Below are 26,841 nucleotides of genomic sequence, written 5' to 3'. Positions count from 1 at the left end.
GGTTGATGGAAATTCTAAGACGGGGACAAGTGTTTGCAAAAGGTGGAGAGTTTGGTTGGTTTAATTAGGTTGCAAACTTCAATTATTTTTCGCTACTTAATTTGGTCAATTTATAGAGATCTAAAAGAATAAGCAATGACATATATATGACATCAGAGCTAGTATAAAATAAAGGAAAAATATATATAATCTCATGGGTAGGGGTGTCAATGGATAGCCGAAATCTGAATTCGAATTCGAAAAATCAGATATTATCCGAAATTTTCGGATATCGGATTCGGATTCGGATGTCATTTTAAAATTCGAATGTGTTTTGGATACGAAGTCGGATATCGCGATATCCGATTCGATAATATCCGCTCCGATATAATATATATATCATGTATTTATGTTTTACAACAAAATGTTTACTTATGTATATATGGTGATGCGTATTCGTGTTATACAATGAAATATTCTCTTTTAAACTTTATCTTCTCTAACGAGACAACTAGTGACGGAACGTTGGATTTTGATCGAACTCTGTAACACTGTCTTCTCCGGCCGGCAAGCATCAGGTACCTCTCTCTCTCTCTCTCTCTCTCGCTCTCTCTCCGATCTGATTACCAGTCGGTCGGAGTGATTTTTTAGGAGGAAATAGGCAGGTTTCGAGTTTCGACTGTGCGAACTTCGACACGTATTCTCCAACCGACAAGCATACAAGTACATATTCACTCACTCTCTCTCTCTCCGAACCAGTCGTAGTGATTTTTCGGGGTTTTCGACTGTGCGAACTCCGACAGAGTAAGGACGATGGTATTTTCCAGGATTTTTTTTGAATCGGATAGTATCGGATATCCGATATATTTTTTGGATTCAAATTTGAATGTTTGTTAGGGATATCCGATCGGATTCGGATAGTATTAGTTTTTTTTCGGATTCGAATTTGGATATAGTAATATCCAATCGGATACATATCCGTTGACAGGCCTACTCATGGGGAGCCTCCCCAAGGACTTTCCATGTTAATTTTAAAAACAGGACCAAATTTTGTTTCAATTTAGTTGGACCTTGGTTCAAGGTTGTTGTGCCGACTTATATTCATTTAAAATTTGAAATATGTTTACTTTTTTCCTGAAGTACCTTCATTTATTCATAAAATTGATGGTTCAACAAACCAATTAGTGACAAATATTCCTTTCAAAGCACTGTCAATTAGTTGTTTAATTCTTAAATTAATGTGTCTTGCCAGCTCAGTTAGCTGATCAAAGTTGTTCCCTGGCCTGGGCATCATTCAAGGACTGCACACTACGTGAAAATCCCAAATTTTAGCGAAAAAAATTGTTGGGCCTGGCCCTTCAAATTTTAATACTCAACTTCCGCAGTCAATGGACCACGAATTTCGTGTCCACAGTTGTCAAACTCATCGTCTCAACTCGTTTTATCGATCTCTCTCTATCACTCTATTTGATTGCTTAATCTTTCTCTATGTGATTGCTCGATCTCTGATCTCTCGATCTCTCAACATTAGAAATGATGGAGTGAAGGTGAAGTCCTTTGTTGTTTTTTAAGGTGAGTCTTTCTCTCTCTCTCTCTCTCACTCACTCAGTCACTCAGGTTGATAGATCCATAACCCTATTCAGGTTGTTGACGATGAGATTAGGAATTTGTAATCCCACAAAATACATTAATTTTGGTTTCTATTTCACAAATGTATTTACCTTTAAGTTGAAAGGTAATTTTATTATTTGATTTTTTTTCCCACTGATTAAGATTTCATGTCATTTTAACTTGATTTACAAAAGCGAGACACATGCATGCACATCAACACTATTTCTTCTCCTTTTGATCTGTTTAAGAGTTTTTTGAAATCTACGAGATTTTGATAGTCTGTAGGTGTTCTTAATCTCTAAAAGAGATTGATTCGATTACTTCGTTATCAATTTTTAGGGTTTTATTAAACATTATAAGCTTTGGAGATCAGGTAAGTTGTTTCATAAATTTTTTAGAACTTGAGATTTTGTTTCAATGCTTGATCTAAATATTTTGGTGATCTGTCGATGATTTTGAATTGGATGTCGTAGGGTTATTTGATTCATTATTGAATTTTCATATATAAATGTGTGTGTGTGTGTGTGTGTGTGTGTGTGTGTGTGTGTGTGTGTTCATTCTTTTAACATTGCTCTCAGATTTGTTGATTTTCTAGAAATTAATTGCATTTCTCTAGTTAATATTTTATATAAAAATAGATCATTTATGTGATGTTTTACGTATTTAAAATTTTATTAAAAGTTTTTTTGTTCTCAGTGGGTGTCATATATAAATTATGGTCATTACCATCACTTTCTGTTTGGTGCATCATACTGTTTTTTGTCTTGGCTATTTGTTTTACAACTTCGTTCAATGTTGATTATGGTTGTTACCATCACATTCTATGAGGTCGTGAATTCCAATTGAATGCCAACACGGATATCCGTATAAACAAACTCGAATTTGTTAAAAGATCAGTTATCTCTTCATTTTAGAGCTTTTCGAAAAGTTTGACATTGGAAAGCAAACTATCCATACTAGTGAACTCTGTTTGCCACCATTTATCAAGTCTAATTACGATGACAATGGCAACTATTTTTCGAAGATGGTACATTATGCTACCCTTCTAGTAAATTTATATACTTTGAAACTCTGTTTGATGCTATATAAGTTTACTTTAGTTTTAATCATCTATACTATAAGTTGGTGGCTCATGGGCCATTGGTGATGGAAATGTAAGTTGTTTGAGTTATTAATTTCTTTTACGTGTGATTTGGTTTTTGATATAGTTTTTTTATATTTCGACTTGGATCCTTTCTATCTCATTTTTAGATAACTATTTTTTTAAACTCTAATTCATTCTTTCTTTCTTCAAAGTTCATAGTTAAATGTTCTGATATTTTATTGTAGTGAACAAAATTGTACTTTTAGCTCACGTAAATGGTAACTATAATTCAATCTGTGTTACTTAGTGTACTAGAAATTCAATTCTAATCTTTTAGTAATTCCACATTTACTTTATATTGAATTCACAAGGTCTCTCTTTCCAATGCTCACTAGGCCGATTTAGTTTAGTCATTGTTAATAATTTTTCTATTTGGGAGGCCCCAAACTTGGTTTAATCCGGAAAATTGATCATGAATTGAACTTGCCACATCTTGGCTATTTGTTTTTCAACTTTGTTCAATGTTGATTATGGTTGTTACCATCACTTTTTATGAGGTCATGAGTTCCAATTGAATGCCAACATGGATATCCTTATAAAAAAACTCGAAAAGTTTGACACTGGGGAAATATTTTCCCATAGTCCCATTTTTAGCTTTATGCATTGTAGTATGTCAATGTGATCCTAACTATATATCTTCGGTATTTCTTCAATAAAAGACCATCAATGTTGCTAGGGAGACCTAAAGACCCCAAAACAAACTGTAGATTCTTTGTTTCATTTTCTTTTGTCAATCAACTACACATTCATGATGTACTTAATATAGTTACATCTTTAGAAGTATTATGTGGTTAGTACTGAACATAAGTATTATTAAGGGGTAGTATTTAGGGGTGTAAAACATGCGGTAAACAATGACCCTGGTCTAGCAACGATGTTTACTAGAAAGTTTGATGTCAATAACATAACTACCATGCTTGCAAACACACATAACCCAGTGTAATCTAACTTGAGCACTGGAGTCACCTACAAGGAAATGGATGACCACCCTGGACTAGGAAACAAGGCCATGCCTCTGCTTGTATCTCTTTGGACACATACATTCCCTACTGTTGGAAAGAGCAGTAGGGTGGCTGAACCTCTGCAGAGAGCTATCTCTAATGCAGACATGGCATTCCATCCTCAAACCCAATTATGGCATGGTAGACCAAGTGCAATCGAGCGTCTTGGCACGAATGACGAGTTAAATGAGCAAGCAGAGCACACAATTGAGAGAGGCACCGTAAGCATTGCGGGTGTTTACTCTCAAGGGTTAGTCATGGAACTTTACAGTTCCGCTGGTTTGTTTAGTTCTTATTCAAGTGGTGAAACTCCCTTGGTTATGGATAAATTCATCAAAAAAATAAATATATTCTGAACCACATGTAAGTTTTTTAATTTTATTTTCTAGATGAATATAATATGTATTATGAAAGAAAGGAAAATGAAGTCGAGAAGACCTGCCTAATGATAGATGAGTTTGGAGTAGGTTGTTGAACAATTTGACGCAAGCACTGCTGAACTTGGGTGTTGATTTGTCACAAGCACTTTTTCCTACAATTCCTGACCTGGTAACTCTCCAGACACTTTTAATGATGTTATAAACATGTTTACTTAACTGTGAATACTTATTTGATCACTTTCTGATTATGTCATTTTAAATTGCTAGATGTTGTTCACTTTAAGCGATAATTTTATATTTTTTCTTATCATCCTTATATCATGCTCATAAATTTGTTTTGATTTTTTTGAGTTGCTAATATGTTGTCCTATGTGTGCTCACAGGTAATCAGTGGCATCAACAAGGGTACCAATTGTGGGTATCACGTGTTATTACCAGATCTAGTGTTTTGCCTTCTTTATGATAGCTACCTTACTACTGACTGAACTAAAGAAATATTCTTGATCATAATGTATGGCTTTTAGCATTCTTGCACTCTCTGATTCTCAAATTCCTGATTATACAAGGAAAGTCAATGTGTATAGCTTTGGGAGCTCACGACAGCTCTACTTCCATTTCAAAGGATGACTCCTGTGCAGGCTGCATTTGCTGTGTTAGAGAAGGTTGGTTATTTGATACTTTTCTAGTTATTTTTGGCATATTAACATTTCAGATAATTTTCAGTAACTCCTATCATTTTATATTAGATGATTTGTTTATTCTATATATTGCCTTGGGATTTTAGATTGGATACAATACTTTTATTGATGCGGATTGCTCATTTTCTTTGAAAATCAGTCTCACTATTATAACTGTTTATTAAGTCTCATCTACCAACCTTATTAGAAGATATCTCTGATCAATGTGGATTTTGTATCACATAACTTAATATGAATTTTAAAGAAATTTTAATTAATAAAAGTTCACCTGATCATTTAAGCTGATTTGAACTCCATTTGAACATGAGAGATATAATGTACCTATTGATTCTATATACATTTTACTACAATATATCTTATCTAATAATAATTCTTGATTACTCTATATGTTGCAGCTGTGGTAGGGGAAGGGCTCTTAGCCCGGGGCGTAACCTTCCGAAACACAACAGGGCCCTCCAAGCACCAAGCTATGGCACTCCGTGTTGGATCCGATAAGTCAGCATTCTACCAATGTGATATGTTAGTGTACCAAGATACCCTCTACGTACACTCCCTTCGTCAATTCTACATAAATTGCCTAGTAGCCGGTACAGTGGACTTTATATTTGGAAATACAGCAATGGTATTACAAGACTGCAATCTCCATGCACGACATCCGAATTCAGGGTAGAAGAACATGTTCATAGCCCAGGGACGAACTAATCCAAACCAGAACATAGGAATTGTAATTCAGAAATGTAGAATCGGTGCAACTTCCGATTTGAAACCCGTTCAAAGTAGTATCCCGTCTTATCTTGGGAGACCATGGAAGGAGTATTGAAGGACAATTGTGATGTAGACGGCTATAAGTGATGTCATTGTTCCAGCGAGGTGATCGGAATGGACGGGTACTTTGATTCAGTTTTCTCTTCTTTGTTCTTCAATCAATATGGATGCCCATCATATTCTTGTTTTATGATTTTTATTTTGTTTTTTATTTTTCTGATTTGTTTTACTATTATTTCGTTCATTGTGATTGATGAATTAGAGAATCGTGGTATTGTTTGTTAAACCTCCAAATTCGATGGTCATACTCTTATGGATTTTTTTTTAAACCCATTCTCCAATAATTTGATTGTCCAGTGTCTATGTCCCATTGACACCCTAGTCGCAGTCAACAAATTGCAAGTCGGGTAATACAAGTAATTGGCTTGTGAAATTACATATGAATTATATAGATGAATATTTAAGTTTCCAATGTTGACTGCATCACATGTGCCCCGTTTTCTTCCACTTTTTTAGTTTTTTGTTTTTAGTTTTTAATTCTTTTTGTTTTCTTTTTTTCCTGACTAAGAAGCAACTTAGAAACTGACTAAGAAACAACTTAGAGAAGATGTTAGGAAGGGCAGAAGAGAGAACCTTTTCCCATCTTCTAAAGATGGTTGGAAAGCAGATTCTTTCATAAAGTGACTAGTAATAATAATCTGTTGAACAAATAAAATTAATCTTTCACTTTTCAATCCACGGAAGACTTTTAAGACTTTGAAAAAACTAATTTCTCTTTTTCTTTATTATTATTTTTTATTTCTTTTTAAATGGTTTTATTTAAATTAGAATATAGAATAACTGGAACATTTGAATAAATTCTCCAAACAATTTAAAAAGAAGCAAACCAACCACGGAAAAATAAAGTTAATATCAACAGAATTCAAATAATACAATAACTGTTAAGTTAATATCAATAGTCAATACGTATCCATGGATAGAACAAGATCAAGGTTGAACGTGGATGGGTTCATCTGCTTACAAATCACTGAAACTTTCACCAAGAAAAACACTATGAACAGATCAAAAGTTTGGAGGCTCATTATGCTATTTGACTTAAATGTCAACATCTCAAGGCTATTTAGACTTCATTGATTTTACAAATTAAAGGTATCAAAACTACATAGTCTTAGTCCTAACAGTTAAAACGGTTTGGCTTTTTAATATTTTAATGGTTGGAAGATGTACTAAAAGCCACATAAACTCCAGAATTTTCATTATGTTATAATTCTGGAATTGCTAAAGTTTCAAGAAGGGTTTCTTCTCTAGAGAAAAGTGATTTCTCTTATTGTTCTCGTGCCACTATCGTTTCTACTAGTGTCTTCTTCTCTTTTTCTTTTTTTATTTTATTATGGTTTTTTTAATAATATGAAGCCTTGGCGCACGCGCAGACACCCTACCATCATTGCTTGCAACCAAGGCACAACCTATGAAATCAAACATTGGAAAGCATAACCAAGAACCCAATCAAGGTCACACACAAACATGATTAACAGTATCCGAATTATAAAATAAGAAGCCAATGACAAAGCCCCCAAAATGTGGCCTTCTGCCTTCACCTCAAGATAATATAACACCCCAGGGAAAGTTGTGTTGACATTCAAAACAATCTGTGTTATATTCCAGAACGGCCAATTAAATCATCAAGTTCACTAGGAAACTTGGCATTGAACTAAGAAGAAAAGTCTCCTAACCGTCTAAAACTCCTTACAAATTGGCTTCCAAAGGACACACTAACAAATAAAATGAACATGTTCGACGCTTGCCAAAATATAGTAATAAGGCAAAAGTTAATTGTATTTTAATATTCAATGAGTACAACCAAGATTTCATCAGAGGGTGGGTGTCACTACACACCAACATAACAGTGCGTAAGGTACGATAGTGTATATGATTGTCCACAGGGCCATCTCTGATAATCTCCCTCTGAGCTATAAAGAAGGGTGGTGTTGCCACATGTTTCCATGACATAATGCACATTCTTCTTGGAGATCAAACCATTATTGTTTTGTTATGTAGTGTTTCTTTTAGAAAAAATTGTAGATTCCGCAATTAGATGAATACAGAGGGTTATGACAGGTTGGCAACCAGCATCATCTCCTAGCATTGATCCTAATCCTTCTTTTCATTCAGTTCATGTTGAGGTCGTCCCCAGTTAACATTCAAATTTTCAACTTCTCTAGCTTGGCTTGCCTTCCTTCCCCTTTTTATGCACAGCTTTGTGCACAGCTTCTCCACTTGTTTTTAGTCCTTAAGTTTCAGCTTGCAAGCTGCATTGTTGAGGTTGCTAACTACCTTTAATGTCTTAGCCTGTTTCTTCTCTTCTTCACTGAAGTTAGAATCGTACTCGATGAACTTTGCAGCCTAAGTTCCAGCAGAGATTTATTAGATTTGTCTTGATGTATAAGCCTACTAACGACCACATCAATGCCTAGACAAGGGGAAAAGACCCAAAACTCCATAAACGGATTTTTCACCTTTTCATATCTCTTAGATGCTTTGGCATATTTTCCAGTTTTAAACAATGCATTTCCTTCCTCCTTTTTCTTCCCAGCAGCTTCAATCTTCTCCAGTGTGTTCGTATCCCATGGCTCTTTCTCCTGAATGGGTAAAATACAAAAAGTTTATATTTATATTCCTTCAACATCCTCAACCAAATGAAGCAAACCAACCACGGAAAAATAAAGTAGAGACACAAGTACCCACTACTGACCTTGACAAAGGAGACAAGCTCAACCTCGTAGAACACAGTTGAATCTGGTGGCACAATGGCCAATTCTTGCTGCGATTCAGCTGAACCAAAAGCATATTCGGGTGCAATAGTTACGAATGCAACCTCACCCTTCTTCGTAGTCATCATGGCTTTATCAAGTCCATCGATAACTTGATCTGTTTGCTTGTTACAATTAGTACCTACATCATACTCCCACCACCCACCCCCCCTCCCCCACCCGCCCAAAAAAAAACGGCAATCACAAGTTACAAGAAAATATAGTTACCTTCATCAATCTTTAACTCAAATGGCTCCTCATCATCATGACCCTTCTTTAAAAATATTGTTCCATCATGTAACTCCCCAATTAGTTTCACTGGCAATAAATATAAATATGTTAAGACACCACATTCCTCCCTTCGTCAACTCCCAGATAATAAAATGAAGCATAAATAACTACTTGGACTGTTGGTCAATTTACCTTTAGTCACCGTTCCATCATTTGGGCGCTCATAGCCTTCTCCTTCCTTGAGTATCTTCTTTATAACCTTCTTGTCATCAGTTACCTATGTCACAGTCTTCCACGAGACTAACTCAACAGTTATGTGAAGTGTGGCATTGGGTGGGATGGAACCTTCGTCAGCAGAAGTTGGGCTACCCTTCTCCCCAAATCCATCTGTAACCATGCAACAGAGGTCAATAACCCAAACTAAAGCCATATCCGATGTTGTGGACAGATTAAATGGAATCAAACCTACATTGTGCCTTCACAGTTAGGATGACTTTTTCTCCTGTTTTCATCATTTTTACATCTTGTGACAATGCGGGGCAGAATTGTCTTGGATGAAACAAAACACTCTCTATCAGAATTGTTCATACAAACAATTAGAGAACTTGTATTAGGCGAGATATTGGGTATTAAAAACAAACCATCTCTGACTGTGAACTCCACTCCTTCAGATTTTGAAACTAAGGTTCCACTTTCAAGACAAGCTTCATACTTAACTCCATTGACAAAGGAAATAAATGCAAAAGTTCAGTCAGTCCAATTCATCTCACTAAATTGTTATTCGGTTAGATATTTAGATTAACTAAATACAACACAAATAATGCAAACAAAAGCATACAGATTCATCAAATATTAGCACATACATTAGACCTACATAAATATGTGCATGCATCCATGTACATAAAAGTAGAAACAGATGCAAGAGTGTCGATTTACATGGATATAATGATAGTTTTTGAGAAGCATCTTCTGCTTGTGATTTTAGGATAAAGAAGTGTATTGCAAAATACACTGGTGAATTAGAGAAGCTATTTTCCCAACAGAGAGAGAGAGAGAGAGAGAGAGAGAGAGAGAGAGAGAGAGAGGGCATGTTTTGAGGGTAGGGTTGCAGCAACTCCCTCAACCCCGCGTTACAAGCAGGTCATAAGAGTTGTTCATTGAACCTTTTTTATTATCAAATTGGCCTCACAGTAGGAAAACAAATGGCACTTGAACGTGAGTTCAACTATTGAAGTGTCTACATTTAGCATAGCATTGCTCTCTGAAGAATGCAATAGAAAATTAAAAACTAGATCAAAATGAAAACGATTACAGTTTGATATTAAGAAGCACCTAGATCAAAAAAGGATTTAAGTTTGTTTTAGTCTTCCTAAAGTTCAAATTCCTAGTTTCTTAGATTTGTAAATGTTTGATTGATTTTAAACAAAGTAAATAAGAAATAATGGATTTGAGCACCACCATCCAAACAAGTAGTAAGGTAAAAAGGCACAAAATAGGAAACAAAAAGGGTTACTAATGAACAAACATTGATTATGTCTTGTTAAAACAGATTTTCTCTCTCCTTTTAATGAGGACAGAGTGAGATTTTTGCAATAGCTACGTAAATAAAACTAAATATAGGAAATCCAGTTTTGCTATCAATGAAGACAACCATTTAGAATATATGCATTTCAGTCAAGAATTTTGAAGCCTGTTTGGACGACCATTTGCTGAATAAATAAGATTGAAGATTTCATTTCGCAAAAGTATATTTTTCAGTAACAATTTGAAATTCCGCAAAATACATATTGATATAATTCAAGCACTAAACTAACATATAAAATGTAAATGCGGGAGAAACAAACATTTCACGTATGCAACCCAAAAGGCTCGAGAAGGCTAGAAGTCTAATAAAAAACCAAGTCAATGAAGCATTTTTGATATTCATTCTATATGAGGAAAAAAATTTACACGAATTATAGGTATTCATGTATGTACTTCAAAAATACCAGGAGCACTGTGCATTACAACCCGATGATAATAACAAAGAGATGAATCAATCAATGGAATCTAAACTGTACAGTTACAGATCAATCTGCCTTATTTCCTAGAACAAAAAATGCAATTTTAAAGAACTATTAAGGACCCAAAGAATTATAGAATTCTGAACTGAGACCCATACTCACATGTGGAATATACATGGTTACCAGGGTAATTGAATATAGCTAGCTAACATTATAGCTTCAAGTACAGGTCTTCAAGGGCAGAGTACAATGGATCCATAGCTTTTGGTCTATCCATTGTTCCAAGAAGAATCTCACTCGTAGTAAAATAAAAATTTCCGTAGAAGCATAGGTTAGTATCCTTCCGTGTCACAACAATCTTCCCTTCTAGTGAAACTCCAACAAATGCACTTATGCACCTGTTTTGTCTACACCACATGGTGTCAACTCTTCATATCTTTATCCTTACTATTATAATGAGAGATGGTGGAATAGAAGTAGTTCGACATTAAAAGTTGAGTGGTCATAAATGCCCTTACTTTTATGTTTAAACTCAATATAATTGGGTCAATTTGGTCAAAAATCAAGAAAATTGCAATCAACCACCCTACTATAGTCCCGTTGTTTAGTTTTCAAATATACGAAAATATCATTTTTACTATGTAATTTTCAAAATCCTTTAATCAATATTTTAACTTACAAAAAAAACCCTTATTTGGTGAGATCTCAATATCAACATAGTTTTTAGCTACCATATAAGATTATTTCTTTCTTATTCTCATCTATGGGGATACCCAACCTCAAAACAATCTATCAACAATCAACCCCAAATTACTTTATAAAGAGTTGAATCCAGGGGATCAATCCTCACTAATCAAACAAATCTAATTCGAAACACATCAAACATCCAACGAGAACAAACAAACAAACAAGAACAATAGATGAGGTCAGCATCCCAGTGTCAAATCATTCAACTATTATTTCAATACTTCATCTTTTGTACGTCCTCCCATTCTAGAGCTTGTCCAGGTGCTTTGGAGTTTATTATTTCTAATTGCTCTGATTCCCAAAAGACAAAAAAAAAAAAATTGAAAAAAATTAATAATTGTAGATTGTAGTAATTAGTATAGCTTAGGGAACTATTTAAATAATCAAATCTGAATAGTTATATATATTATATGATCTATCACAAAATAAAGGCTAAACTTTGTCAAAATTTCAGAAAAAAAAAATGGAAACAAATTGTGAAACTTTTTGGCCTACCCTCGATCTTTTCAACAAAAAAAAAATCTGAAACTTTCACAGATTTACATAAATTAATCGAACTAAACCCCAACTCATGTTATAATCCGAGTTGACATGATTTGATAATAATAATAATAATAATAGCTTACCACTTCGAATCTTGTCATACACATGGGGATTCTATCCAACATACTTCATGAGGAATGTTATAGCAGTAGCCACTGCACTATAACCTGCAACAAGTAAACCCATAATTTTATCCGCAATCTCGATCTCTGGTATGAATCGTCCCGTTGGGTCGGTAGCAACGATCATATGCGATAATACATCTTGCATCGGAACTCCCTTTGACATACCCACCTTCTTCTCCTTGATTGTCAATTAAAGTTCCTTCCTAATTGAAGTGGCAGCTTTACTAGCTCTATAAAATATTGTCCCGGGGAAATTCAAAGGTATCGAATGGAGCCCCGCGGTCATATCATCGAACTTGCTAACAAATTTCGCGACTCTATCAGGGTCAGCGAGGCCTATGATGAATCGACACGCCAAAGACAAAGTGTAAGTTTTTGATAGAGGGAAGACCTTCACCTCATGTTTGCCTTCCCAATACATCTTTATATGGTTTTGGGTGGTTTCATCCATTTTTTCTATGAACCGCATTAGTGCTTCGGGCTTTAGGAACCCAGGGACACGTAAGATGAGTAAATCATCGGGTCGTGGTGCATTAGTGGCGGTGTCGGATGGTGGGGGAGGGGGAGGGCGTGCCACAGTTTTATAGCTGCGGAAAAGCTTGTGCATCGAATGTGGGCGCCATGCAACAAGAAGTTTTTGTTCATTGGAGAAGAGGAATTTATTGCCCGATGGACCACAAATGACCGCGGTTGGTTCTCCAAGTATTGTTGTTTTGAAGATATCTGGTGAGTGTTTTGCCATTCAATCTTCAAGAAAATTTTCGGGCTTTTTATATAAGAATTCGATGTTTTCGCCTATTATGGGCCATCCATGACTACCCGGAGGGAGCTTGTTAGCGCCACCGCGGGCTCAGCGTTTGTAAGTGAAGATTGCAAGAGTAACAGAGAAGCAGATGAGAAGAAGAGATAGAGATGTAAAGCAGAATTCCATGGCTGATGGAAATTATAAGACGTGGACAAGTGTTCGCAAAAGGAGGAGAGTTTGGTTGGTTTAAATAGGTTGCAAACTTCAATTATTTATTGCTACTTAATTTGGTCAATTCATAGAGATCTAAAAGAATAAGGTGATGAACATATATCTGACATCAGAACTAGTATAAAATAAGAATAAATATATATAATCTCAATTCTCAGGTGGAGCCTCCCCAAGGACTTTCCTTGTTAATTTTAAATATAGGACCAAATTTTGTTTCAATTTGGTTGCACCTCGGTTCAAGGTTGTTGTATCAATTTATAGTCATTAAAATTTTGAAAATATGTCTACTTTTTTCATACCCTCCCGACCATCAATCTTCTTAAGAGATTGATGAAAATGGCATGTAAAAATGGACAAAATACCTTCGAATTAACCATTTTGCTAATAACTCTTGATTTTTCCCATACAAACACATTGTATTGATTAATTACTAACATATTAGTACTTTTTTCCTAAAGTATCTTCATTTATTTATAAAACTGATGGTTCAACAAACACCCTCAGGCCATGTGCCATTGAAAATAAATAGAAAAATTTATCAAAATAATATAATTTTCATAATTATTTATTAAAATGATAAATTATAATAATTATTTCTGAAATGATAATTATTCGTCAAGAATTAATGTCTAAGTGGTATTTTTTTATTAGAAGTCAAATCCTATTTTATTTATTAAATCTTTTATTGAAATCTAAATTTTGTAACATTCTTAGACAATGGGGTCAAACCCATTTAGAATATCCACGAGGGAAAGATGCTTAGCCAAAAAAAAAATTTATTCCGGAGATGTAATTGTTGTTGGTGGCGATGGTGGTGGTGGTGTGTGGACAATGGAAAAGTTAGGTGAATCATGTGGAAGAGAGTGGGGGCTTACATTGGTTAGGGTGCTTTTGGAAAAGGGTGTTAGAGGGGAAGATACAAAAAAAAAAAAAAAATCTAGAGGGGTAGATGTTGGGGGAAAGAGTTGTAATTGTTGTTGATGGCGATGATTTGGTGGTGTGGGGACACTGGAAAAGTTAGGCGCTAGCTGTTAAATTGGAATAATGTGGAAGAGAAAGTCATGACAAGGACAAACGTACATCAATAAATGTTGTACCGCGTCTGCTTGCATGAGTTGATTGAGCAAAGATAGGCTTTTTCTAGCCTCGAAATTCAACTGATATTATCCTCTTTTAGAAACCAATATTTTTCCTCCTTTCTCAGCTGATGAGAGTAGAATGAATTTTTCTTAAACGAGGCAACGAAGTTTTCGCTTGAGCCATCGACCTCATTTATAATTCTCCACCTTTAATCATATTTGACATTGACAAGACAGTGTATTAAAAAGAGAGTATGCATCGACCGACTTAAATTAAGCTAAGACATGTTTTCACTATGATTATAATTATAATTTTCAAGTTTGAATTTTAGTTTTTTTGTTTCTTAGATAGGTATTTTCTAGTTTGATTTGTTTCCCATAATTATCAAAGAATCGTGATAATCTAATCCTCATTTTTTATATGCTCCCTTCACAAAACCATACAAAATCACAAATATTTGTCTTTATCTAACTCAAAAATGATAGATTTACAATTCTATGAAGGGAGCGTATCAAAAAAGAGTGTCATACTGTCACAATTTTTATCAGATGGATTTAGAGAGGTTCTTATCAAGCATAAGGAAATGATTTAGTTTCAAAGACAAGGATTTTAGTTATCGATCAAACAATCAAAAAGATTCTAGAACGCCATCAAGGTCTGACATCCATGAAGCATATGCATGTGCTATTGAAAATAAATAACCATAGTGCTTTGACTTTCAAACTTTGGCATCCTAATTAAAAGAACAACCTTAATGCTTTGAGTCAAATTAAGAGGGCAAAGCAAAGTTGTGCTTTTGGGGAGTGGATCCTATGTAGCACCATTTTCTTGTAGTGTCCTGTAGCATTGTATCTACGATTAATAGAGTGACACATCAACAATACACTAAAACTACACCGCTCAAATTTTATTGGAAATTGGAGGTTCAGGACTTGTGTAGATTGACTTTTTTAAGTGCTTCCAACTCTTGCAAGGAGTCAGAAGTACTTTAAAGGTGTTTAGATAAGTAGTTCCAGGAGAGAACTACTTTACTGTAGAATCATTTTGGTGCTTTTTCACGAAGTATCAATGGTGCTACTTCTCTAAACTACTCTTGCGCAGAGCCATAAAACATCGTCAAAATGACGTGATTAAGATAAGTATGCCCCTCATAAAACTTGAAAATTACTAGCATACTCTCGAAAAGGCAATTAGAATAATATTATATTACTAACCATTGATGTGGTGGTAGCATTTTGGTGTAGCATTTAGGACAAGTATGTCTCTCATAAATTTTGAAAATTACAAGCATACCTTAAAAGTGCAATTGTAATAATATTATATTACTATTTATTGATGTGGTCGTAACTTTTTGATGTAGCATTTGGGACAAGTGTGCCCCTGATAAATTTTGAAAATTACAAGCATACCCTCAAAAATGCAATTGAATAATATTATATTACTATTTATTGATTTGGTGGTAGCCTTTTAGTGTAGCATTTGGATTTGAATTTCTAGCTCCTCCAATTATTTACTCAATGATTTATCTATAAGGGTTCCAATCATGGTTAAAAGTTTCTTCTTACAAGATTGATGTGAATAATTACACACAAATTTACTAACCATTGATGTGGTTAAAGCTTTTTCATATTTTTAGTGGTTGTATATATTTGCTCACAATATCTTTCATTTGTTTATAATTATTAAGAGTTTATATAAGTTTATATGGATAAAAACAATATTTACTTTTATTTTTTTTTGAGTATAATTTGAGTTATAGTATTAAAAATAGTAAAGGATACTTATAAGGGCCTTCTGATCATTTTAACAAAATTCATATTAGTTCCCAAACACAAAACTCTATTAAAAGTATTTCTCACAATACGTCTAAAAATCTGCATCCAAACACATAATAATTATCTATTTACTTTAGACAGTACTTTAAAAAGTACTTTTAGGAGTACTTATATTCGAAGTACTTCTGGCTCCTGTATCCACATCGGACCAGGATGATCGTTCATTTTCAAGGTCTTGGATTATTAAAATAAAGCTATTTTTTTTTTAATAAATCAGAGCTAAGCCTTCAACACAAGGGGGCTGTGGTGGTGTTTTTTTTTTATGTTGCTCTAATGCTATATGAAAATGGTGTTATAGAGGATCTACCCATGTTTTAGAGGGCTATAGGACCAAATTCTTCTTGTCAACCACTTAATATTATTTTTCTAATCAATAAACTTATTTTTAATAAGATTAGTAGCTCAAGTGTGATGCACATCCAAGTTTATGGTATCATTACTTATAAACTTTACCAACTAAATTAAATGGTACTTTGAGATTGCTCTAATATTAGAGCTAGTCTGGCTCTTAGTGAATAGAACGTGAGCATGTGCAAGTGTGCAATCTGAAGCGCTAAGTTCAAAAATAGCTTAGGGCTTGTGTGGAGCACCTTTAGAGCGTTGCAAATAATATACTCAAATATCAATTTTATTTTTGCATGATTCATTTGTTTACTTATTCCATCATCACTGGCTCTATGTAGCAAAAAAATATCTCATTAACAATTTAAAATTGACAAATTGAAATAAAATAAATATATTTCATTCAATAAATTTTGTATTGGAAAGTATAATCATGTATCCACTATTGTCCATAACTATTATATTTTCACTTGCCCTATGTCCATGGATTGGTTTAATTTTTTTTTTTTTTTTTGTACCATTTATATAACTTGACTAGCATCACTAGTGTTAATATGTTATTCCTTTTCGTAATTTATTACAATAATACAATATTGATCAATATTCTTATTTATTAGTAATTCAATAATTAATATATATTTTACTAATTTAAGTTTCTTCAACTTTGAAGTGTTTAGATTAATTTTGTAATTATAATAATATTTTAAATTTTTTTTCATTGTTACACTATTGTGTCTTTTAATTCTAATGTTAATAAATATTTCATTACAATGATTATTTTTTATGACATACATGACTAATTATTATCTAAGAAATAAAACTTAATATTATATATATATGGAAAGGGAATCTTCATGAAGAACAGGCTTTCAATGTTTTGGGAGAGTTTGGTGAGCTGGGTGGCTCACTAATTAGTTGATTTATTGTTTTTTTTATAATAGTATTATAAAAGAAGAAAAAAGTATTTACATGAAGTGAGCCATCGGGGAAAAAAATTTATTGTTGGAATTCTAAGTCAAGACAACATCAGCCTAATACAGTCCTTCCATCTTGAGTGCAAATATATTTATTTTCATAATTAAAAGTTTGTTTACATGTGTCACCGTATTATTTAAATTTACGATTGGAAAAAAACAATTAAATGCTCAATACTGTTTTCAAATGTTTACATGGAAAGAACACGGAACCATAGATTTTTTTTGGGATACACAAGAATAAAGATCAACAGTTCTGTGTCCTTATCACGTTAATCCCGGGCAGACTGCATATGTTTTGTATGTCGATTTATAATTAGTCTTGGGTCAATAATATGGGATATATTGTCGTGTTTTTGAACTGATAGCATGTGCCTTTGACCTACGGGTCTACTCAGTTAAATGACTTAAATACCCCCATTTTCAAATTCTTTGAAAAAATCCTTTAATTTTTTTTTCTCTAAAACTGTTTACACTTCCATCTTAAGATAAAAGTTTCTATTCTTAATGAGATATTGTGATAGATAAACAAATATGCCTTTATTGCCCTTAAAAAAAAATTCACTCTTAATTGACCTCACAACTATTTATTTTCTCAATTTTAGTTGTCCCACAAAAATTTTTCTACTCTTAACTGCCCCTATATGAAGAAAATCCTAGCTCTATTCCTGCCTCAGTGTTAATATTTTATTTTCTTTAATATTTAAAAATCTCAATAAGATATAATTTAATAGTACAAGTATGATTTTTCTCAAAATCATGCATATTGAATCTCATAGGTTAAATCTTTTACTATCATCTTGAGCTTGAAAACTCTACCCACTTCAAAATACAAACCTCATCAATGACAAAGGATTTTGAGGAAGGAGAAGATGGTAACTAATGATGAATAGAAAAATCAAGGGTTTTTACAAGAGGTAAATGTGAGGTTAAAAATGAAGTTGTATAGCTTATATATTATTATTTACAATTCCCCCCCGTTTGAGAAATTTTCTATAAACATTATTATTCAAATTTCATTACAAATTCTTCCTCCACAAAATCATTTAAATAACATGATTCTCTCTCTTTTCAAATTGGATATAAATTACAAAAGTATTGTGACTTAAAAATTCTAATCCAGTCCTTTAATATTTATAGTCCCCCTTATTTGAATTGTGTATTTCTTCTTTGTCTATGAATGCACAATAATGATTAAGTCAATAATAAAAACTCCAATATATTTTAAAATTATAATAAAAAAATATTAGTTATCTTTCATTCAAATGAATTCTTATTTATGAAACTTTCACTGTCTAACTATGTCAAATAATGTTTAGATGAGAACTCCCATAAATGTCGACATGTGATTGAATTGATAAATGCTAACATCCTATCAATTTTGTGTAGATTAGCTATCTCAATAATTTAGCAACTTAGCAAGAAAAATGTCCACAAATTAAAGTCAAATCAATTATCATGATTGCTCAAGACAAAGATATTTTGATTGGGATCATTAATTCACTTCACAAGAAATAATGAAAGATTCTCTAGGGGTCATACCATCATTGTTCTTCATGATGTTTGATGAGATGCTTTGAAACTTTCTTGGACTTGGTAGTGGATTTTTCCTTCACCCATAATGTTCAATGGTATGGGATGCAAGACATCCAATATCACTAAAATTATTATTATTATTTTTAAAAATGTAAATATATTCCTCATAAGAGATTCATTTATTTGTAAATAAACATAAAAGGAATATCATAACACGTTCCTTGTTTTTTTTTTTTTATTATTTATCCTTTTATCCTTTTTTTCCATCAAACTCTAAAACACTAAAAATCTATATAATAAAACACAAATGTCCAATCAACTAGAATGTTGTAGGAGGTAAATCCAACTAGGATAAACCTATTCATTTAAAGTTTTGTGGTTAAATCTCTCATCAAATTATAATGTCATGGGAGCCATTTTATTTTTTTTATTTTTCACCTCTTTTAATTTTACTATATTTTCTCTTCTATCCCATTAATTCATCTTATTATTTTTCATCTTTTACTCCTTTAATAACATTTTTTTAAATAAACCCCACCAATTTTATTTTTCTACTTTTACCGCCTTAACTCGAAAGAAGATGCTCTTCTCTAACTTAACTATATTTTCTCTTTTACCTATTTAGTCTACTTTATTATTTTTCATTTCCTACTCATTTAATCTCAATTTTTTTAATAATACATTTTCCATCAAGCTATAGTTTCTTAGGATCCACTTTATTTCATTTGTTCTTTAGCTCCCCTAACTTTATTATATTTTTTCTTTTACCCTTTTAATATCAAATTTTTTATAATAATTTTTTAGGTTAAATCTCCAATTAAGTTATTATTTCATGAGAATCATTTTATTTATTTTATTCTTCACCTCCTCTAATTTTTTTTTTTTTTTTTTTGTCTTCTTCCCCTTTAATCCATTATATTATTTTTCATTTTTTATCATTTTAATCTCAATTTTTTTTAATAATATTCCTCAAACTCTCTATTTTTTTTTTTTTACTTTTACCTCTTTTAACCTGAAAGAGGATGCCCTCCTATAACTTTACTATATTTTCTCTTTTACCTCTTTATTCTCAATTATTTTTAATAAAACTCCTTCAATCAAATTATAATTTATTGGAACCCACTTTATTTCATTTATTCTTCATCTCCCCTCACTTTATTATATTTCTTATTTTTAACCTTTTTAATCTCAATTTCTTTTATAATAATACCTTTTAACTTTATGCATGTTCTGAGTCTTTCCTAATTTGGAAATCAATTATATACGAAAATTTTGTCAATTATGATCTGATTTATTCACCAATTGGTCTGATTGGCTTGATTTCGATTGCGGGATCAATATGTTGATTTTAACCTGTTTAAATTCTCGATTAGTGATTGATGTTATTAATTTTGAAATTGATAGAGATTGGTGATGGACTTATTAATTTTGAAATTGATCGAAATTGGTGATTATTTATTTTTTTATTTTAACTAAGATTTTGATTTTTCAGATTTAAAGATTTTATTCGATTGAGGATTGTCATTCCACGTGGTGGAAATTGTCATTGTATGTGAATTTCAATTTTTCTAAGTGTAAGGCCTCTATATTTTTTTGATATACACGAATATTATTGGAAACTCATTTTCAGTCACGTTTTCCTAATAATCGAAGTCTCTAAATAAAAGTTGACGTCAAGGGACTTTTTGATTAATTTTGTAATTTTTTGTAAAATTCTTCATTTCATCAATTTTAGTTTAGTTACACTCGAAATCACATTCTGAGCGTAATATTGACATTTTCAAGACATTTCGGAGGTGTGGGATCCCATGAAGGGTATTTTTCTCATCTAGTCAATTTTTCCAAATTTTATTGTGTAGGTTCTTTATGTCCTAATGTGATTATTTCTAAGTCTTGAGGTCATATTTTTCTAGCATTATGAGGTATATAAGTTATCAAAAAGTGTGATGAACCTAAGTGTGCGTACTGTCTAAATTAAGTGTATAGTGTAACGATCCTAAGATTGCATAATTTCTATGTCAAGCGTGCCAAGTAAAAAAGAGATTCCAAATTACGAAGACTAGAAAAGAATTAAAGGGAATTGAAAGAGAGTCTCTTACAAGCTTTTGAGTCTTCGCATACTCAATGCTTGTCATTCTGAATTCACAGTAATCAGGTGACGAATTATCCGATCAGACAAATGCAAAAATGGGGTGTCTACACTTATTTTTATGTAATTAAACTTATTTTAACTTTAAGAGTAATTTGCACTTAACCTTGTTTTGTTGAATATTAGATATAGCCTCCATTTTCAAATTGATGTTACACCCTTGATTGTCGACCTCCACGAGGTCCATGAAAGATCAAGGGTTTCTATGATTGCACGGAAGTCATTTTTAAGAAAATTGTAAATTCCTCGGCAATATATAGTCATGGAAAAATTGAATTCCGTCATTTGAATACACTTAGGAAAATCTTAAAATAAAACCATTTTGCCTAGGAATGGCATTGAAAAGTATTTTTCCACATCAAGATAAAAATCGCTTTGGTCAAAAATTGATTTTTTTTTAAACAAAATATTCAATAAAATCATCTCTCTCTAGAAGAAGAAATAAAATAAAAATAGATAAAAACATTCACGAAATCGAAATCGAATCGTTACTAGTCTAAATCGAACCAAACTAATCCAAAATTCACGGTTTGAACCGAATTAAGTTGCACCCCTAATTGAAATACTCATGTCATCTTCAAAGTTGTTAGCCAAAAATCCTTAATTTTTCTTCCAAATATCCGACATCTTCAACCTTTATGATAAATTATTTTCAATTATTTCATCCTAGTTTGCAATCTATTTTTTTAAATCTTACCTCTTGTAAAAAATCCTTAATTTTGTTTAACCAAAATCAATCATCATCTTGCACTTTCTGTGGTAAGATTTCACAATGCAAGAAAGGTGAGTATCATTGACAAATACTCAAATTAGTTAATTTAAATTTAAATATTAAATGATGGATAATGAGAATAATCTTTAAATTAATTAAAATAAACTCCCGTCAAAACACAGTCGAGGAAAAACAAAAATCTGGGATCCACACTAATCACATGTACGCACGTGTATTAAATGGCATTTCTAATTTATAAAAGTACCCTTATTAATTACAAAACTACCCTCATATTGTTGACGTGGCAAGCACTGAGATTCTGTGAGCAACAAACGACTCCCAGTTGAGATGACAATATTCTCTTTTTATTTGTTTGTTTTCTATCTTATTCTATAAGAACGGCTTTCGGTTGTTGGAAGAAGAGATGTGCGCAGTGTAGAGAAGATGTTACTAAGGACACCCCAGAGAAATCCTTTTCCCATTTTGGTCAAGAGTAAGCTGATTCTTTCGTAAAGTGCCAAGAAATAAGAAATCTAGAACATGATACCCACGTTCAAGGAAGACTTAGATTTTGAAAAAATTAATTGCTCTACCTTTTATTCTTTAAAAATTCCTTCATTCAAATTAGAATATAAAATAGTAGGAACATATGAAAATTTTTAAATCAGTATAGTGTATTTATAGATCATCATCACCAAAAATCAGCTCAATCTGAAACTTTTAGCCACATAGGACAAAACACGTTGTAGATATACGAGTAAATATATGTGTACACAAAACCTAACCCTATATATATATAGGGTAGCGTTCGGATGCCCTAAAGAGAGCTAAACATTGTGCTAAACATCTTTCAATCTATAGGTTAGATGTTTTAGAATGGGCTGAATTTTTGTGAGGATGATCTCTATGATGAGGAGATCATACTCACCAAAAATCAGCCCATTTTTGAAACTTTTAACCCCATCAAAACTGGTTTATAAAATCGGACGGTCCATATTTCTTCAATTTGTAAACTAGGTTTAGAAATTTAGGAATGGGCTGATTTTTTATAAGGATGATCTCTTCACCATAGAGATTGTCCTCACAAAAAATCAGCTCATTCCAAAACTAGGCCCTAAAGAGAGCCAAACATTATGCCAAACAAATTTCAAAAATGGGTTAGAAGCTATAGAATGGGCTGATTTTTTTGTGAGGATGATCTCTACAGTGAAGAGATCATCCTCATAAAAAATCAACTCATTTTGAAACTTCTAACCCTAGTTTACAAGTTGAAGAATTGTGGACTGTCCAATTTTTGTAAATTACTTTTGATGGGGTTAGAAGTTTTGGAATGGGCTGATATTTTGAGAGGATGATCTCATTAGGGCCTCCGAACGCCACCCATATATATATAAGGGGTGGTTCAAAGGACATATGTAAAAATAATGGTTTTTCAAAATATGGGTTAGAGATTTTGGATTGAGCTGATTTTTTGCGAGGATGGTCACTATGATGAGAAGATCATCCTCACAAAAAAATCAGCTCAATCTAAAACTTCTAAATCCATCAAAAGTGATTTACAAATTATTGGTAAAAAATCGACGATTCACATTCTAAGTCACTTTTAATGGGGTTAGAAATTTCATATTAGACATATTTTTTTCTTTTTCGGATTATCTTCTCATCATAAAGATTATCCTCACAAAAAATCAGCTTAATCCAAAACTTCGAACCAATATTCTAAAAATTTATTAATGTTACATTGTTTTTACATAAGTTTTTTCATATATATATATGGGAATAGATCGAGGGACATTTGAAAAAACATATGTAAAAACAATGTAACATTAATAAATTTTTAAAATATGGGTTAGAAGTTTTGGATTTAATTGACCTTTTGTGAGGATGATCTCTATGATAGGAAGATCATCAAAAAAAAAAAAAAAAAACCAGTTCAATTTGAAACTTCTAACCCCATTAAGAGTTATTTAGAATGTGGACTGTTGATTTTTTGTCAATATTTGCCAATAATTTGTAAATCACTTTTGATGGATTTACAAGTTTCAGATTGAGCTGATTTTTTGTGAGGATGATCTTCTCATCATAGTGACCATCCTCGCAAAAAATCAGCTCAATCCAAAATCTCTAACCCATACTTTGAAAAACCATTGTTCTTACATATGGCCCATGAACCTCCCCCTATATATCTACGGATTAGGATCCGTGTAAAAACCATTGTTTTTAGATATGTGTGTACACAGATCCCGAACCATATATATATATATACACACAAATATAGATACATACATATGGGTCGGGTTCCGTGTACACATATATCTACTCATATATCTACAACGTGTTTTGTCCTATGTGGTTAAAAATTTTGGGATTGAGCTGATTTTTGGTGAGGATGATCTCCTCGAGGAGATCGATCATCCTCACTAAAAATCAGCTCAATCAGAATTTTTTAACCTCGTCAAAAGTAATTTAAAAAAATGAACGGTCCATGATTTTTCAACTCATAAATATGGGATTAAAAGTTTTAGAATTTGCTGATTTTTGGAGAGGATGATATCCTCATCATAAAGATCATCCTCATCAAAAATCAGTTCAATCCAAAACTTTTAGCCTACATAGGACAAAACACATTGTAGATATATGAGTAGATATGTGTGTACACGGATCCTGATACTATATATATATATGGGCAGTGTTCGGAGGCTCTAAAGAGAGTCAATCATATTGCCAAAATTTTTTCAAAATAGGGGTTACAAGTCATCCTCACCAAAAATCAGCTTGTTCCGAAACTTCTAACAATTTACAAGTTGAAGAATCATGGACCGTTCAATTTTTGTAAATCACTTTTGATAGGGTTAGAAGTTTTGCAATGAGCTGATTTTTGGTGAGGATGATCTCCTCATCATATAGATCATCCTTACAAAAAATCAGCAAGTTTCAAAACTTGTAACCCCTGTTTTGAAAAATGTTTGGCTCTTAGGGCCTCCGAACGCCACCTTATATATATATATATATATATATGTATGTATGGGTTAGGATCCATAGACCCTATATATATATAAAGAGTAAATTACCATTTTGTGACCTAAATATAATGAAATTTTAATTTCGGCTAATTGTTCATTTTAATTCTCAAAATGTGAATCGTAACAGATTTATCAATTGACTCTATCGCAACTGTTGAGTAATTAGATCATTGATAATTTTTACAAAATGATAATCTCGCTAGTTTATATATAGTGACGATTTAGCTAAAAAGTAGTGAACTTGCAAGATATCACTTTTATAACTAGCAAGATTCACTATGAAAAAAAAATATTAACGATCTAGTTACTTTATAACTGCGAGATAGTCACTTGAAAAACTTGCAATATTGTTATTTACGTAATTTTATCAAAAGTTGATCACGTTTTTGGAAATTTTGTGTGGATGCAAAAAAATCAACCATCTTCCTCTATATTTGGAAATTTTTGATGATGTCCTCGAAGACACTGAAGAAAAAAAAAAAACGTCAAGGGGTGTACTTGTGAGGCACGAATCAATTTTTTGATGACATACACTCTACTCCATCGCCACATAAATGAAAGGGGGACGTGGATATCAGAACATGAAGGGATGAGGGGGGTCACGACCAATCCCACCTTATAAAAACCATAGGAATAGTAGGAGGGGAACCTTCTTTTCCTTATTCATCACCACCTCGCAATAATAACTAATCGGCCAATGTGTGTGGTTTAGCCAGCCATCATAGTCACCTCAACGAACAAAGTTGTAAACAAAAGCCTTAGCCCATCATTGTTTTCGACTCTTTAGGACTCGGTAAAGTTTCCCGGACCATATCTCCTATTTCAAGTATTGGAGTATTGTTTATGTAAATCCACATTAATTATTTTTTGAAGGGTCAAGATTGACAAACTCAAGAAAAATGACTTTGGGCAAAAACACATGATCCTGAGCAGAAACACAAAATCCAACAGTCAAATTTTACCATAGAGATATGTATAAATCTCAATTGTTGGAGATCATATTGTAACGGTTGGGATCATGTGATTCCAATTCTTTTTAAAATTAAGAAGAGATTCCACATTATTTTTTTAAATTACAAAAATATTAGTTTGTTACATCTTATTTAATACTGTAATGAGAAAAAGGTGTCTATCATTGATGATACATACCCACATTAAATAAATTTTTAAATTACAAATATACCATTATATTTTATACTAAATGACACAACACATTGTAAAACTATACAATCTGGTTGACATTTTTAAAGCAGTCTTTTTAATTAATTAACAAAATTGTTGGTTTTGGATCCATTTCTTAGGTACTTAATTAGAATTGGAACCATCATTTTTTTTTTTAGTTTCAATTCTTGTCGGCTCTTGTTTTAGATCTAAAATGAATGGAACCAGATCCACCAAAAACTATGGATAACCATCAGTTCCTTTTCTCAAGAATCAGATGAGATTAAAAACCACCTAGAGGGATGGTAGAATTCCATCTTCATTATATACAAGTCGGTTTTCATAAGAAAATCCGGGAGATACCGAAAAATGTCTTCTACAAGTACAAATCATTTCAATGCTTTTTTTCCTTCCAAAAAATAACACGTTATCTACAAAATTATTAACAACTACAATGCTTTTTCAAAAACTATAATACTGCTTTACAAGTATTAAACTTGTAGAAGAGATGATCTAATTTATGGTTAAATGTATAGTTCATATGAAAAGTTGAAAAACTTTACCAAATATCCAGCTACATAAAAGGTGTGGAAGCAAGCTTTCAGCTTTTGCACATCTATGTACCACATTTTGATTGATTCGATTCCTTTTGAACCAATTTGCCATAGAGATATGTATAAATCTCAATTGTTGGAGATCATATTGTAACGCACTACGTCAAAAAAGCCCAAATTCTGCACTTTTTTAACGTTAAATTCGACGGCCTAAAACCCACGTTTATATTTGCCGGCCCAAAAGCCCGCATTTAAGCCCAACACACTTATTCGACAGCCCTGGCCCAACGACCCACCGGTTTTTTTATATTTTATATTTTATTTTTATTTCATCCAACAGCTGCTTCGATCTTCCTTCTCAAAGAAAACCGTCTCTGCGCTAAAACCCTGTCGAAATTTCTTCTCAATCTCCCTCTTCGATCTACTCTTCTCAAGCTCCCTCTTCGATCTACTCTTCTCAAG

The 26,841-nt window shown here is 32.6% G+C and overlaps 3 pseudogenes across 1 annotated transcript; 1 reads left to right on the top strand and 2 right to left on the bottom strand.

Moving 5' to 3' along the window:
* The first annotated feature begins 3,710 nt into the window (after positions 1 to 3,710).
* LOC147393329 (pectinesterase/pectinesterase inhibitor 3 pseudogene) lies at positions 3,711 to 5,483 on the top strand (annotated as a pseudogene).
* Positions 5,484 to 7,331: 1,848 nt separating this feature from the next.
* Positions 7,332 to 13,148, bottom strand: LOC147393327 (peptidyl-prolyl cis-trans isomerase FKBP62-like; annotated as a pseudogene). The gene is made up of 7 exons (XR_015181981.1): positions 11,996 to 13,148; positions 9,089 to 9,330; positions 8,812 to 9,006; positions 8,617 to 8,706; positions 8,331 to 8,506; positions 8,095 to 8,217; positions 7,332 to 7,981 (listed from the first exon to the last, which is right to left on the bottom strand). The product of XR_015181981.1 is annotated as a peptidyl-prolyl cis-trans isomerase FKBP62-like (transcript).
* Positions 12,228 to 12,779, bottom strand: LOC147393328 (beta-amyrin 28-monooxygenase pseudogene; annotated as a pseudogene).
* Positions 13,149 to 26,841: the final 13,693 nt, after the last annotated feature.

This window comes from Akebia trifoliata, chromosome 10, assembly GCF_017979445.1.
Source record: "Akebia trifoliata isolate Shusen 1 chromosome 10, ASM1797944v1, whole genome shotgun sequence".
In the NCBI taxonomy this organism is placed as follows: domain Eukaryota; kingdom Viridiplantae; phylum Streptophyta; class Magnoliopsida; order Ranunculales; family Lardizabalaceae; genus Akebia; species Akebia trifoliata.
This window is presented reverse-complemented; position numbering and strand designations above follow the sequence as displayed.